The sequence below is a fragment of the Protopterus annectens genome, chromosome 3.part1, assembly GCF_019279795.1.
Source record: "Protopterus annectens isolate FY-2018-M chromosome 3.part1, PAN1.0, whole genome shotgun sequence".
In the NCBI taxonomy this organism is placed as follows: domain Eukaryota; kingdom Metazoa; phylum Chordata; order Ceratodontiformes; family Protopteridae; genus Protopterus; species Protopterus annectens.
Window position 1 is genome coordinate 1,746,937,236 of NC_056732.1, and position 13,226 is coordinate 1,746,950,461.

A 13,226-nucleotide genomic window follows, 5' to 3' on the forward strand; every position below is an offset into this window, starting at 1 on the left:
TGGTCTCTGATACTTCGTGCAATGCCACTAACCTGGAGGTGTGGATATCCTTGATAAATATGGAAACTCCCCCTCCTTTTGTGGTTCGGTCCGGGTTTTGGGGCCGAAAAGCATGATATGAGGTATAACTTGGTAGTGCTGGGGTGCTCTCTGGAGCCTTGAACCAGATTTCTGTCACTGCACAGATATCGATGTTCTCCATATTGAGGAGAGCTTCGAGTGCGTGCATCTTGAGGTTAAGACTTCTGGCATTTAGAAGCATTACCCTTAGTTTCTTGTTCCTTGTGCTGTCTATGGAGGTGGGTTTGACTTTTGAGCCTTGCCTAAAAAAGGCACTATGGGGGTGGCAAGATCCTTTGCCAATATCCAAAAGCCCAGGGGTGACAGGTGCAAGCCGTCCCTAGCGAAGCAACGTGGCTTGTCGAGCATGTCATCCCAGGCTGACAGACACTGGATCCCCATTGAATGACACCAAAATTTTAGCCAATTGTTAAAATTGATCATTTTGCCTTTATACTGTGGCATCATTCTAGGTGAGGGTAAGATGCTGCTCAAGGTCAGGGTCATACTGGCCTGGGCTACATGATCAGAGAGCTCCTCAATGTCTCTTTTCATGTAGTCGAGGGAGGTACGTCTCAGGTCATTCACGCTAGCATGTACAATAACTGAGTCATATTTATATTTGCTTTGGAGTGACCTGAGTGCTTGCATTATGTGGTGGATCCTAGCACCCGACAGGCAGCTCACTGTGACCTTCTCTTTATTCAGCCTGGTGAGCGGGACGTCAGTGTGTCTGACAATAGAGTCATCTATTACAAGAGGATCAAGTGTGTTATTCAGCCTTAAGGGCTGTGACTGCTTGGCACACTGACTTTGTGTGTTATGTGTTGTACGTGTTTTCTTTTGGGGTAGCATTTGCTTGGATGTCTGCTTTGGAGGTCTCTGTTGCTTAGGTAGATTTTTATTTAGAGCCTCCGAGTATGTTTTTGTGTTTTTATGTGTTTGGTTCGCTGTTATGGTGGGACTATGTGATACTGGAATTGTGTTGTGTGAGGTTACCTTTTCTTCCTGACTGGTTACACCAGTTTTGAGATGAGAGAGCTCAGCCTCCATTTTGGCTATATGGTTGCATCTCTCACATATATTTGAACCTGTTTGGAGGAGGAGAGGGTTGTCCGTGTACATGAGACAGTTGTAACATTGCCTCAAAATTCCCAGATTCACCAGCTGGACTGGAGAGGAAACCATTGTCTGATCTTTGGACATGCTAGAGTAATGTAGGGAACTGAATTAAAATGGACCAATAGGGGACAAGGTAATTGTAGGGAGTATAAGAGTAAGTAGTGCTTATGGTTTATTAGTGCTAACTTGTAAGATTACTTATTTGGACCAGTGAGGGGCCTTAGAATGAGAATATGGTGTTTAATTTGAGTGATAGAGCAGTTCTAAGGGAAAAAGTGAAGAGCAGACTTTGTGGAGCAAGGAATAGTTTAAACCCAATTAGGCGGCGCTGCCCGATGTTGCGCTATGCGCAAAACCGCGCAAAAGAGGGTTTTAAGAGAGGGAGATCAAGGAGTTTGTAATTGACCCAGAATGGCCAATAAAACTACAGTTTCAAGGCAGTAACAACTCCCACAGGGGCAGGCAGGCTGCTCAATGTTTATCACTGCCACTGATGAACACAGTGACTTCCCTTTAGCCCAAGCAAACAATGGCCTCCAAAAAACTTACAAACAGTTCAGAACAGAAAATCTGTAACTGAACGTTTTTAAATCTCAGAAAAGTGGGAAAAAAGCAAGATTTTTTGTTTTTTTTTAAGGAAAGCAGAGGTTCACAAGTATCAACAAGTTAGAACAGTGCAGTAAATGACCCCACACTTGAGTGCTAGGCCAGAGACAGATAAAATGCAAGTTTTAAGAAAAAAAATGATTTTAAAAATAAGTGCACACAGGAAATTCAGTAATCAGCTCTAGGTTGTGTTCTAAATACAGTTACCAACACAGAAATCAAGTTTAACAAGCCAGAAAATGCTCAAAAGTAGGCGGCAATGCAGAAAACTTAACAAATAATCTGAAGCAAAATACTTAAAATCTCAAAAGTGGCTCTTTCTTCTCTCAGCGTTTTCTCCTCTTGGTGGGTGCTTCACCAACAGCCAGCAAGTCCGAAAAGACGCCAAAACCATGAGGCAATCGGGTTTTAAGAGAAGGAGATCAAGGAGTTTGGAATTGACCCAAAATGGCCAATAAAACTACAGTTTCAAGGCAGTAACCACTCCCACAGGGGCAGGCAGGCTGCTCAATGTTTATCACTGCCACTGATGAACACAGAGACTTCCCTTTAGCCCAAGCAAACAATGGCCTCCAAGAAACTTACAAACAGTTCAGAACAGCAAATCTGTAACTGCACTTTTTTAAATCTCAGAAAAGTGGGAAAAAGCTGATTTTTTTTTTTTTTTTTTAAGGAAAGCAGAGGTTCACAAGTATCAACAAGTTAGAACAGTGCAGTAAATGACCCCACACTTGAGTGCTAGGCCAGAGACAGATAAAATGCAAGTTTTAAGAAAAAAAACGATTTTAAAAATAAGTGCACACAGGAAATTCAGTAATCAGCTCTAGGTGGTGTTCTAAATACAGTTCCCAACACAGAAATCAAGTTTAACAAGCCAGAAAATGCTCAAAAGTAGGCGGCAATGCAGAAAACTTAACAAATAATCTGAAGCAAAATACTTAAAATCTCAAAAGTGGCTCCTTTCTTCTCTCAGCGTTTTCTCCTCTTGGTGGGTGCTTCACCAACAGCCAACAAGTCCAAAAAGATGCCAAAACCATGAGGCAATCGGGTTTTAAGAGGGGGAGATCAAGGAGTTTGGAATTGACCCAAAATGGCCAATAAAACTACAGTTTCAAGGCAGTAACCACTCCCACAGGGGCAGGCAGGCTGCTCAATGTTTATCACTGCCACTGATGAACACAGAGACTTCCCTTTAGCCCAAGCAAACAATGGCCTCCAAGAAACTTACAAACAGTTCAGAACAGCAAATCTGTAACTGAACTTTTTTAAATCTCAGAAAAGTGGGAAAAAAGCAAGATTTTTTTTTTTGGTTTATGGATACAATTGAAGGTACACTCTGTGTGGCCTAATGATATGGGATTATACGTTATGAGTACATCTATTCAATGTATGCAGTGTAAAAGGCCTGTCACATATTTTCTGATGGTTGGAAAGGAACCTACAACCATCAGACCTTATCTAGTTCATAGCTATGTGAGCTAATTCTACAGGTAAGAAGGGTTAGATATGTATGCTCATTTAGTTTTCTGACAACCAGTTGTGCCCTGCTTTCCAGAAACTTTATTACCTATTGCCTAAATGTGAGATATTCTCTAATGCACTCAGCAATACCTGACTCCATACCTACCTCATGCCCCTTTGAGATGTTGATGTACTCCCAGTTTCCTTCAATCTCTGTAGAGGTTATAAATAAGGAAAAAGAGTGAGTGTTGTCATGTTGATGTGGTGGGCTTTATAATTAAGGGAGGATATACTTACAGATCTGAGGTGGTGGGTTCATCCTACATCATGCCTCCCTTCATCCAAGGATGTCAGCTTTTTTGGTATTTCATGTTACTATACTGGTAACTGCATTCCTCGTAATCCACGGGATACCAGTAGCACTGCTGACAGCCTTGCCAAAATTATTCCCATCCCCAGCCTTATACTGAGACTCTGTATAGTCCTTCTGCAATAACCTCTAGCTATATTATTTTTTATGAGTATCTATACAAAACTACATGACACCTGCTCATACCACCTCTGTGCTCTAAATGGAGCACTACCTCACCATAGTCTGCCCATGTCCTCCTTCTGAGATCTCAAGAAAAATGTCAGGAAATTGGTGCCCAAACCAGATCTTCCATGTGCCAGTCAGTGAGCAGTGATAGCCACAATTGAAAGCTGCATTTACACAAAGGATTAGGTTCATAGGTTGGTACTAGGCTATTGGCCCTAGGGCCTATACAAGCCTAGTCATAACAATTCTCTGACTATTTCTTCCCACAGTATTTACTTCCCTGGACCCTTGTCTAGCAGGGCAACTGGCGTGATCCCCAGGGTGAATTTTTTATCTCCCATCCAATCATCAAGGTTCCTTTTGAAGAGGGCCAAAGAGGCACTCTGCTTGACATGTATGGGCAGTCTATTCCAGAGTCTGGGGAGTCTCTGGGTCAGGAACCTATCCCTCCAGCATGTTTTGTTCATTGTGATGACAAGGTTTAGATTCCTGGAGCATGTGGCTCTGAGGGATTGGGATTTCTTTAAGCATAGTATGTCCAACAGCTCTGGGTTTGACATGGCCTTGTATGTTAAGCAGAGATTGCCTCTGAGTAGATGGTATGTGACAGAGTACAGGTGTTTTTTTTAGATGGTCAGCATAGGGCATCTGCTTTAGGCCTGTGATTCTTTTAGTGAGGTATTTCTGCAGGCTTTCCAGTTGTTGCAGATGTCTTGAGAGGTACATACCAAATGGGGCATTGTATTCTATAATGGGTCTAATGAGGGATGAGTACAGTGGGACAATGACCTCCTTTTTTCTGGATGAAATACCCTTAGTGATGAGATGTGCCACATAGAAGGATTTCCTGACTGTTGTGGTGATATGGTTATCGAAGGTGAGACCACTGTCCACCTGTGTCCCTAAGTCTCTTATCACACTTTCGGTGCTTAGTGTACTGCCACCTATGTGGTAATTCATGGGTACATGTTTTTTGCCCAAAGGGGATAACTATACATTTCATGGCATTGAGCTTGAGCTCATGGCTCTGGCACCAAGCATCTGTTTCTGTAAGGCCTTTTTGTAGAATATCCACATCATTTGGGGATTCAGTAATGGCTCCCAGTTTGCAGCAATCTGCAAACTTTGTTAGCCAGAGTCCCTTAGTGTTGGCCTGTACTTCAGAAAAGTAGATGCCAAACAAGATCGGTCCCAGGACTGAACCCTGAGGTACTCCACTTGTCACTTGTCTGGAGCTGGATTTGGAGTTGGCTACTTTTACAGTGATGGCAAACAAATGAGCTGTGTATAATGTAGCTTGAATATTTCTACTGCCTATTTTAGGTGCAAAACATGGCAGTAATACTTGACCATATGTGTTGATTGATATTTATATGCTCCACAGTGACTCCAGCTTATTCTGTTTACAAGTGATATCTCAGCTACATTTCAGTTGGCATTTTCACACTTCCGGGCATGTGCACAAGGATGGGTTGTAACATTCATAAGATTAACAGACAAACACGTATTGCCATAAATGATATAGGTGTTACTTTGTATTGTCCTGTTGTACATTTTATAACAGCATTACAGGTTGCATTGCTGTGAGACAAAAATAGTTTTGAAATTGATTACGTAAATCACACTGGAGTCAACCCCCCGTGGAAAAAAAAACACATTGGCTACTGAACTATCTGTATTGACTAGCAATACAACAGATGAACAGCCGTTACATGCGTATGACATGAGCATTACATGTGTATGACATGAAGAGTACAAGTTTGTGTATGGCTTGGAACTAACGGACATGCGATAGCCTACAGCATTATGTGCAGAGGAAAATATGCAACGTATACTGTAAGAATGTGCATATGACATCATGTCTATCATGTATTCATATTTTTTCTGCTCATGTCTGTGACTGGTGGACATGTGACAGATGTGTTTTTTTAAGTTATTTAAATCTAAGACATGTATCATCACATGCTGAGTTACTGTGGGATGTGGAATTATCACCGCAGAACAATTAGGACTACACCATGAAAAAAAAGGTGGTTAGCAACCACAGAAGTATCCGAGAGTCATAAGAAACAAATCTGGGGCCTTTGTAGTCTTTCTCTCATCCCATTTAATTTTGTAAGCAATGTTGCCATTTTCTGCATTGCCCATTTTATTTTTCTTTTGCACTCTTTGCCCTTATTGTTTGTAGACCATCAGACCCCTCCTGGCCAATAGCCCATTTGTCTATCATCAATGGAGTGAGAGTTGATTGTGCGTGGTCATCATTCCGAAAGACATTAGAAGTAATTTGAAGTTTTTTTTATCTTGTTTTTGTTCCCCAGCCATACTAGCAGGACTGGCCTTAGGTGAACTGACACCCTAAGCAAAAAAGCTTCATAGGGCTGCCCTTCCCCCCCATGCTCCTTCCATCCTATCTACTCACACTATCCAGGCGATTTATTTTTTCTTTTTTTTTTTCCCTGAAGTTAATCATTTAACTAATTCATCTAAGCAAGTTTGTACTCTGGTAACTGAAGAGGAAATAACTGCATGAAGCCAGAAGGCCTCAGAAGCTATGGGAGTTCTAGATGCTCTGAAGTGCATTTTCAAGCTTTTTTGAACAACACCTGATCAAAAACGTTCAGAGAAAGAAATTTAGCCATAACTTTTCAACTTTATTTTTTCTGCATCCCTTCAGCACATCCTAACTGACCAAGACTATAGCATAAAAACTGTAGTGGAAATAACTGTATTAAGCAGGGGCCTGGCAGCCATTAGGCCAATGGAAGCCATGAGGTTTCAATATGCTCTGAGATGCATTTTTGGGGTTTTTCAAACAACCTTTTTGTCTAATGGTTGTTGGAAAATCCCATGATCAACGAAAGAAATGTATTATTACTCTTTATTTTTTTTGTACATCATTTGAGCCCATCCTATCAGTCCATTGCTAGACTGTAATAACTCCAGTGGAAATATCTGTATTAAGCCGGGGACAGGGGGCCGATAGGACCCCATAAGCCATGATGTTTCTAGATGCTCTGGCATGCATTTTAAAGTTTTTTAAACAGCCTTTGCATCCAACAGTGGCGTGAATGAAAACCATGATTAAGAAAAAACATTCAGTTGTACTCTTTAACTTTGCTTTTCCCTGCATCATTTCAACATACCCTAAGTGCCCAAAACTACCCTGTAATAATTAAATAAAGCTGGGAGTGGTTTGGGTGATGCTTGGCACTCAGAAGCCATGGGATTACAGCTGATATGAGGTATATTTTAGAGCTTTATCCCCCTAATGTTTTAATTCAATGATGGCTTGTGCAAAAATTATGCGTACATAAAAGAAATTCAATCTTACATTTTTATTTCAAGATAAAATAAGTTTTGTCCAAGTTTTCAAGCTCAAAGCTAACCAAACACCAGTTCACAATAAACTGAGAAGACAAATGCTTGTGAAGATGTAAACATCATCTAGAAATAGTACATTACTCCCTAACCTCCACCTCAAAATAACCCCTTTCTATCTATCCCCCTCTGATGTTAAATTGGGATCAAAATTAAAGTAGCAATGCCCACAGTCATATTTCAAGCTGCTGTCATATTTAAATATAGCATTCCTCCTGACTCCTATTCACCAAAGACAGCCACCTTCTTACTTCAAGAGACAGAACAATGTTCCTATACGAGATAGTGACCTTCTCTGCATCCCTCTAAAGTTTGGAGGAAAGTTAAATAAAAAATAGTGAGACTGTCCCCAGCGCTGCACAAGTTATAGTGACCTCTGAGGCTTCCCATGATAAATTGCAGAAGTTCTGAAGGTCCAGGTGTTCTGTGATGCATCTATCCTCCCCCACTCCTCTTTTTTGAGAGATGACAATGAAACACAGCAAGTGACAACAGGGTCATTTAATTTCACCCAGTGAACCCCCACCAAGCAGTTATGTCCACTTCTATGTACAATTCAGATGTCTGATTGTGATAAAAGAAGATGTCAATAAATGTACTACGCCTTTGTACCAAACAAACAGTTGCCATCCATGAAAATATTGCATGTTGTTTCACATAGTCACATTAGTCCTACAAAGCCAAAATAATAAGCAAAACAACAGCAGGCAGCTAGTCATTGTCTTCCACAAAAGACAGCTACAGCAATTATCCCCACACTGTCTGTGATATCAGGTGTCCATTTAAGTAGATCATCTTACTTCTCACAAAAGCAATCTAGTCCTTCCAAGCCAGATAGTAACTGTTTAAACTGATCAATGATAACGTCAGTTATTTTCAATCAGCCAGCGCCACCCAATAATGATAATCATGACATCTGATGGCTATGTCATATTATTTTATCTCCACTGTCCATATAAACAAGTTGCCACACATTAAAGTATTCCAATCCAAGTAGCTCCACACAAATCCATAAAGACAGTAAAATATTGCCCAGAATAGCTGATTGATCTTTGTTAGCGTTATCGTAAAACAGTAATACCACTTACCTCACTGAATCCTTCCCCTCATTCCAGCCACCCACACAAATCACAAAAGAAGAATTATTGCCTAAAATATATGGTAGAACACTGCCAGCATTATTGTAAAAAAGAATAATTACATTTCTCTTTATGACATTCCCCTCATTGCAACACAAATCAGAAATTGAGAAATATTGTACAAAATATCTGGGCGATCACTGCCAACATTGTAAACACAGTACTAATACTGATCTCACCATGCCATTCCCTTCATCCCCACTGTCCATTCAAACTACAAAGCCAGAAAAATGGCCAACAATATCTGTTCGATCACTGCCTGAGATGTTATTGTAACTATGGTGTTACTATAGTAACACTTAACTCACTGGCACCGCACACCATTCCTCTCATTTCTGTCCAACATTAAAACGCCTTCTGGCAACTTCACGCCCATATTTGAATACTGTGAGGTAAGTACTCCCATGACCTTGCAACATTCAAGCTAATGTATTGTGACTTGAAGTCAACTGGAGGACCTGATTGTCCAACAGTCCATTTTCCTTTAAGTAGGTGTGCTTTATGTATTTATTTATTTTTAAAACAACACTTTGCTGTAAAAAAGTAAATAAACAATCAGGGAAAGAGCACCAATGTTAGCTCCAGGTTTCCTTTCTTGCCAGGGCACAATAGAGACACAGTATCCAACTGATGGAGCATGTAGGACATCTGAAGACAAAAAAAAAAAAAAAAAAGACAAGAATATAGAATTCACAGAAGCAGTTCGCCCACAATAAACTATTAAACAATAAAGACCGTTTCCCTATATTTCCTTATGAAAAAGCAACAAATAACATATCCTGGCAATATGCATAACACAGAAAATAACTAAATTTGTTGTGCTCAAAAATTATGGTTTGGATGAAGTGTTAGTGTAAGTGTAACAAATCAAGTAGGTAACTAACAATGCCACAAAAGTATAAGAATGGCACAAACTTTGTGCCTCAATAAAAAGGAGAAAAATAATTTTATAACACAAATTCAGGAAAAACTGTTTTACACTGATCAGAGATTTGGATTTAATTTAAAACTTATTTCAAATTATACAGCAAAAACACTTCCAGACATTTGTTAAACAAAATGAATGAAATACTCAAACTCTGAAAAATGGACTTAACATGAGCAAAAGTAAACTTCTTTTCCCTTTAAACTTGGTTTAATATGTTGGCAGTTGCATTTTCAGTACAAGAGACCTGGTGAGATTCTTAGGCAAATAACATAGGAAAGCACTAATTTGCAGCTTTGAAAGATACAGGAATTCACAAGACAAATGTGCACTGTATTTGATAACAGCCTGGGACACCTCACTAGATATAAATGTCCCTTTTCAGGAGCAGCCTAGGGGTACTATCTGCTGAACTGACTTGGTTAGAGTTATACAGAAGAGAAACACAGACTGATGCAGAATCACACCCTACATGACAGGAAACAACTCATTAATAGCTCATAGCACTAAGTGCCAGACAACCTGTGGTACCCAAACACAGTGCATTTCTCACATGTGTGCCTGCAAAAACTGGGATAAATTAAAAATGTATTCGGAGTTAAAATTTTAACATTAAACGTATAGACTTTATGTTGTCCAAATTATTTGCAAGTAAATAATAAACACACTCAGCATTTAACAAAACAAGGAAACCAAGGATCATACCCAAAGGGCTTCATGATTATGTTCCTGTTTATTTTTCATTCTTTTACAACATAACAACTCTATGATGCAAAACCACGTATTTACACACACATACGTGACCATCAATTACAGCTCCTGGTATGACTACATACTCATAAGATGTTTGTTTGAGACAAAATGAATGAACAAATATAATCAGCTCACTTCTGTTAAAACCGCATAGTGCAACCCCCATATCCTCTCAACTTTTTAGTTCAAGAATCAGAAGAAACAAGGCACAAAATCAGGAATAGATTTTGAATATTTATTTTATATGCTTAGAAAGTTGCTAGAATAATAAGCTTTCCACTAGCAAGTACTTTTTGAAAGCTACACAACAGCTTCTCAAAAATCCACATTTTTTTTTACAGACAACAGACCAAAATACTGGTTAACTACTTTGCTCAAGAATCTTAGAGAAATGGGGGTGGGGTCAAAGGCCCCATAAGGGACAATTATTAAATATTGTTTTCTTTCATGTATTTGTTTACCAGGTAAACCCACAGAACAAGGGACTGGTTCTTTAACACCTCATTGCCTTAAGTTCCAGACAATTCTAATTTGTTAAAAAGGTTAACAGAACAGATGTTACACAGACATTTTCTAACTAATAAGAACTTTGAAACTCTAATAATTGTCATTATTGGCTGTCCGTAATCCTTGGTGATTTATCAAAATAAATGCAATCAATCAAGTTCTGACTGTTAGTGCAGAGGATGAAGGCTCTAAATTTGTAATAAGCTGCTGCTGGCAGTCAAGGGCGCAGGGTGCTGTGTAGTTTTAAACAAGTTGCTTAATTAGTGCCCCAGGGTTGCCTTCTGTTACCTCACTTTGAGCAAGTTGTTTAACCAGTGTTCCACTGGGTTGCACCCCCATTTACCTAACTGATAACCTGGTAACTTATTATTTGACTCCCTGATTTACCTGACATACTCTGCTGTTAGGTCTCCATAGGAATGTGATCCCCTCATGAAGACAATGATGTGCTATAGTCAGTAAGGCAATGCATATGCACATGTACACACTCACACCCACACACACACACACACACACACACACACACACACACACACACACGCGCGCGCACACACACACACACACACACACACACACACACTTCAAACATCTCCCACAAGTATGTGTTCAAACAAAGAGCTCAGGTAAACCACCCATGCACATCTTTCTAACTTCCTTTATGTCGTGTAATTGCAAATTTGCATTATAGCACAAAAATATTCCAAGCTAGCACTTTCCATGGACATGCCATACCTCTTGTCCTCTTAGCACAGGAAATCTGGACAAATCCTAAAACCAGGGACAGATTTTATATACTCCTCTTATAAATTTAGAAAGCTGGTTAACAGAATAACAGGATTTGTGTTAGCATGCATTTTATGAAAGATATGAAGTCTGAAACTTGTGTATGTCATTACTTAGTGACTTCAGTACTTAGTGATTTGTCAGAAGATCATAACCTTTGAGAGAAGCAAACCAAAATATGAGGCAAAATTCTGGATATTCTGTAAAAATCTGAACAGTTGAGAGGTATGGGGAATAAGCTTACTACTTCTGTTCCATATGCACATTCAACGGACATACCCATGCATTTTAGTTTTGCTTTAAATACATGTTGAATGAACCCGTGCCTTCAACTCCTTCCCTAAGCAAGCACTTTCAAGGACCTGCACTTTCTACTTCTGTTCCTCAGGTTTCATTGGTCTATATTTAAACCAATGAAACAGAGCAGCCAAGAGCGGGCCAGTGGAGCTGGTTGTAACAAAAAAAAAAACAAAGAGACACTAACAGAGAGACAGAACTTCATGCAAGAGAATGTGTGTGAAAAAAAGAGGGGATTTTTTATTATTTTTACTATAGCAGGGGCTGGTGGGCATACAGTTTCCTGGGGGGAGCAAGTGCCCCTGCATAGTTTCATCGCTGAAGAGCACTCCTAAAAGAACAGCACCCTAGGTAGTTGCCTAATATGCCTATGTGCTAGGCCAGCCCTGCCTATTAGCACACATCCATTGAGACATTAGGGAGAATCATACAATGTGCCGATGGAAGAGGATGTCCCCTCCCTTTCACAAGGGGCACTCCCTCCTAGTAGCCCTGCCACTCTTGTCAAAGCTTGAACAGTGGATTTACTAGTTTTCACCAGGGAGAAATCACTGCACATGTTGCAGCTGAGTACACACAATTCCCTTTTCCCAGCTGATGAGAGTAGGCCATGCCCCTTCCCTCCTCCTTCTCCCTGTCTGGCTATTCCAGTGCTGGGACAGCTAAGCAACCCACAGTCACCTGGGTCACAGTAATGATTCTGTCCTACTATGCCATGGAGCCAGGTACTTTTTTCCTAATTACCACAGCTGAACTCCTCCAGGGATTACTTGCAATCCTTTAGAAGAGGCAAAATGTAGGTAAAAATCTCCAGCCTTCACTCTACTCATTGCTCACTAATTTTAATAAATGCACACTACATCTCTTTTATAGCAACTTTTAAGAAAGAGAAAATACTTCACATAATACAATAGTTAAATGACTAAAATGATATATGTGTTAAAATTACTTTGAATAATTCATACTGTTTTAAATAATTACTGTATTTCTGGAAGCTATTATACCAGCTAAACATCGAAGGCTAACTACTCACAAAAAGAGATCAGATAAGAAAAAAATATTTCCATTCAATTCCCGGTAATGTATAACACGTTTTCCTCAGTTCAGAAGCTATTCATACTGATAATAATATGATAGTGCCAAAAATGTTCATACATGTGTTTTTACTATATGATACAGCAAGTATTAGAAGGCAGAAACAACTATTTTGTTATTATTAAAAGAAAACTCAGATTTTAAAACATCAAACCCTTTCATAGAAATGCACACTTGAAAACAATTCTATTCATTAGGGGTCCTCTATGAATAATCTCATCTCAGTTAATAGACACATGATTATTTAACCCTAAAACATGTACAATTTTGGGAGTCCTCTAGTCAAAACAGGGCACTCCCTATGATGTAAAACACAAATAAATAAATAAAAATAAAAAGATAGCATTTTTTTACAGGGCTCTGAGATCAATCAAAGTTAGAGAATATGATGAAAGAAAGAATTCTCATTTTCTCATTTTGCTAAGTGTAGCCACTATGAGAAGATGCTGGCAATCATTTAAGTTCAATGTTTTCAACATTGATCACCTCTCCAGTGACACATAGTAGGGCTCACATTAATTAGACAAGTTTTTTTTTTAATGGTCACATTTCTCTCCCA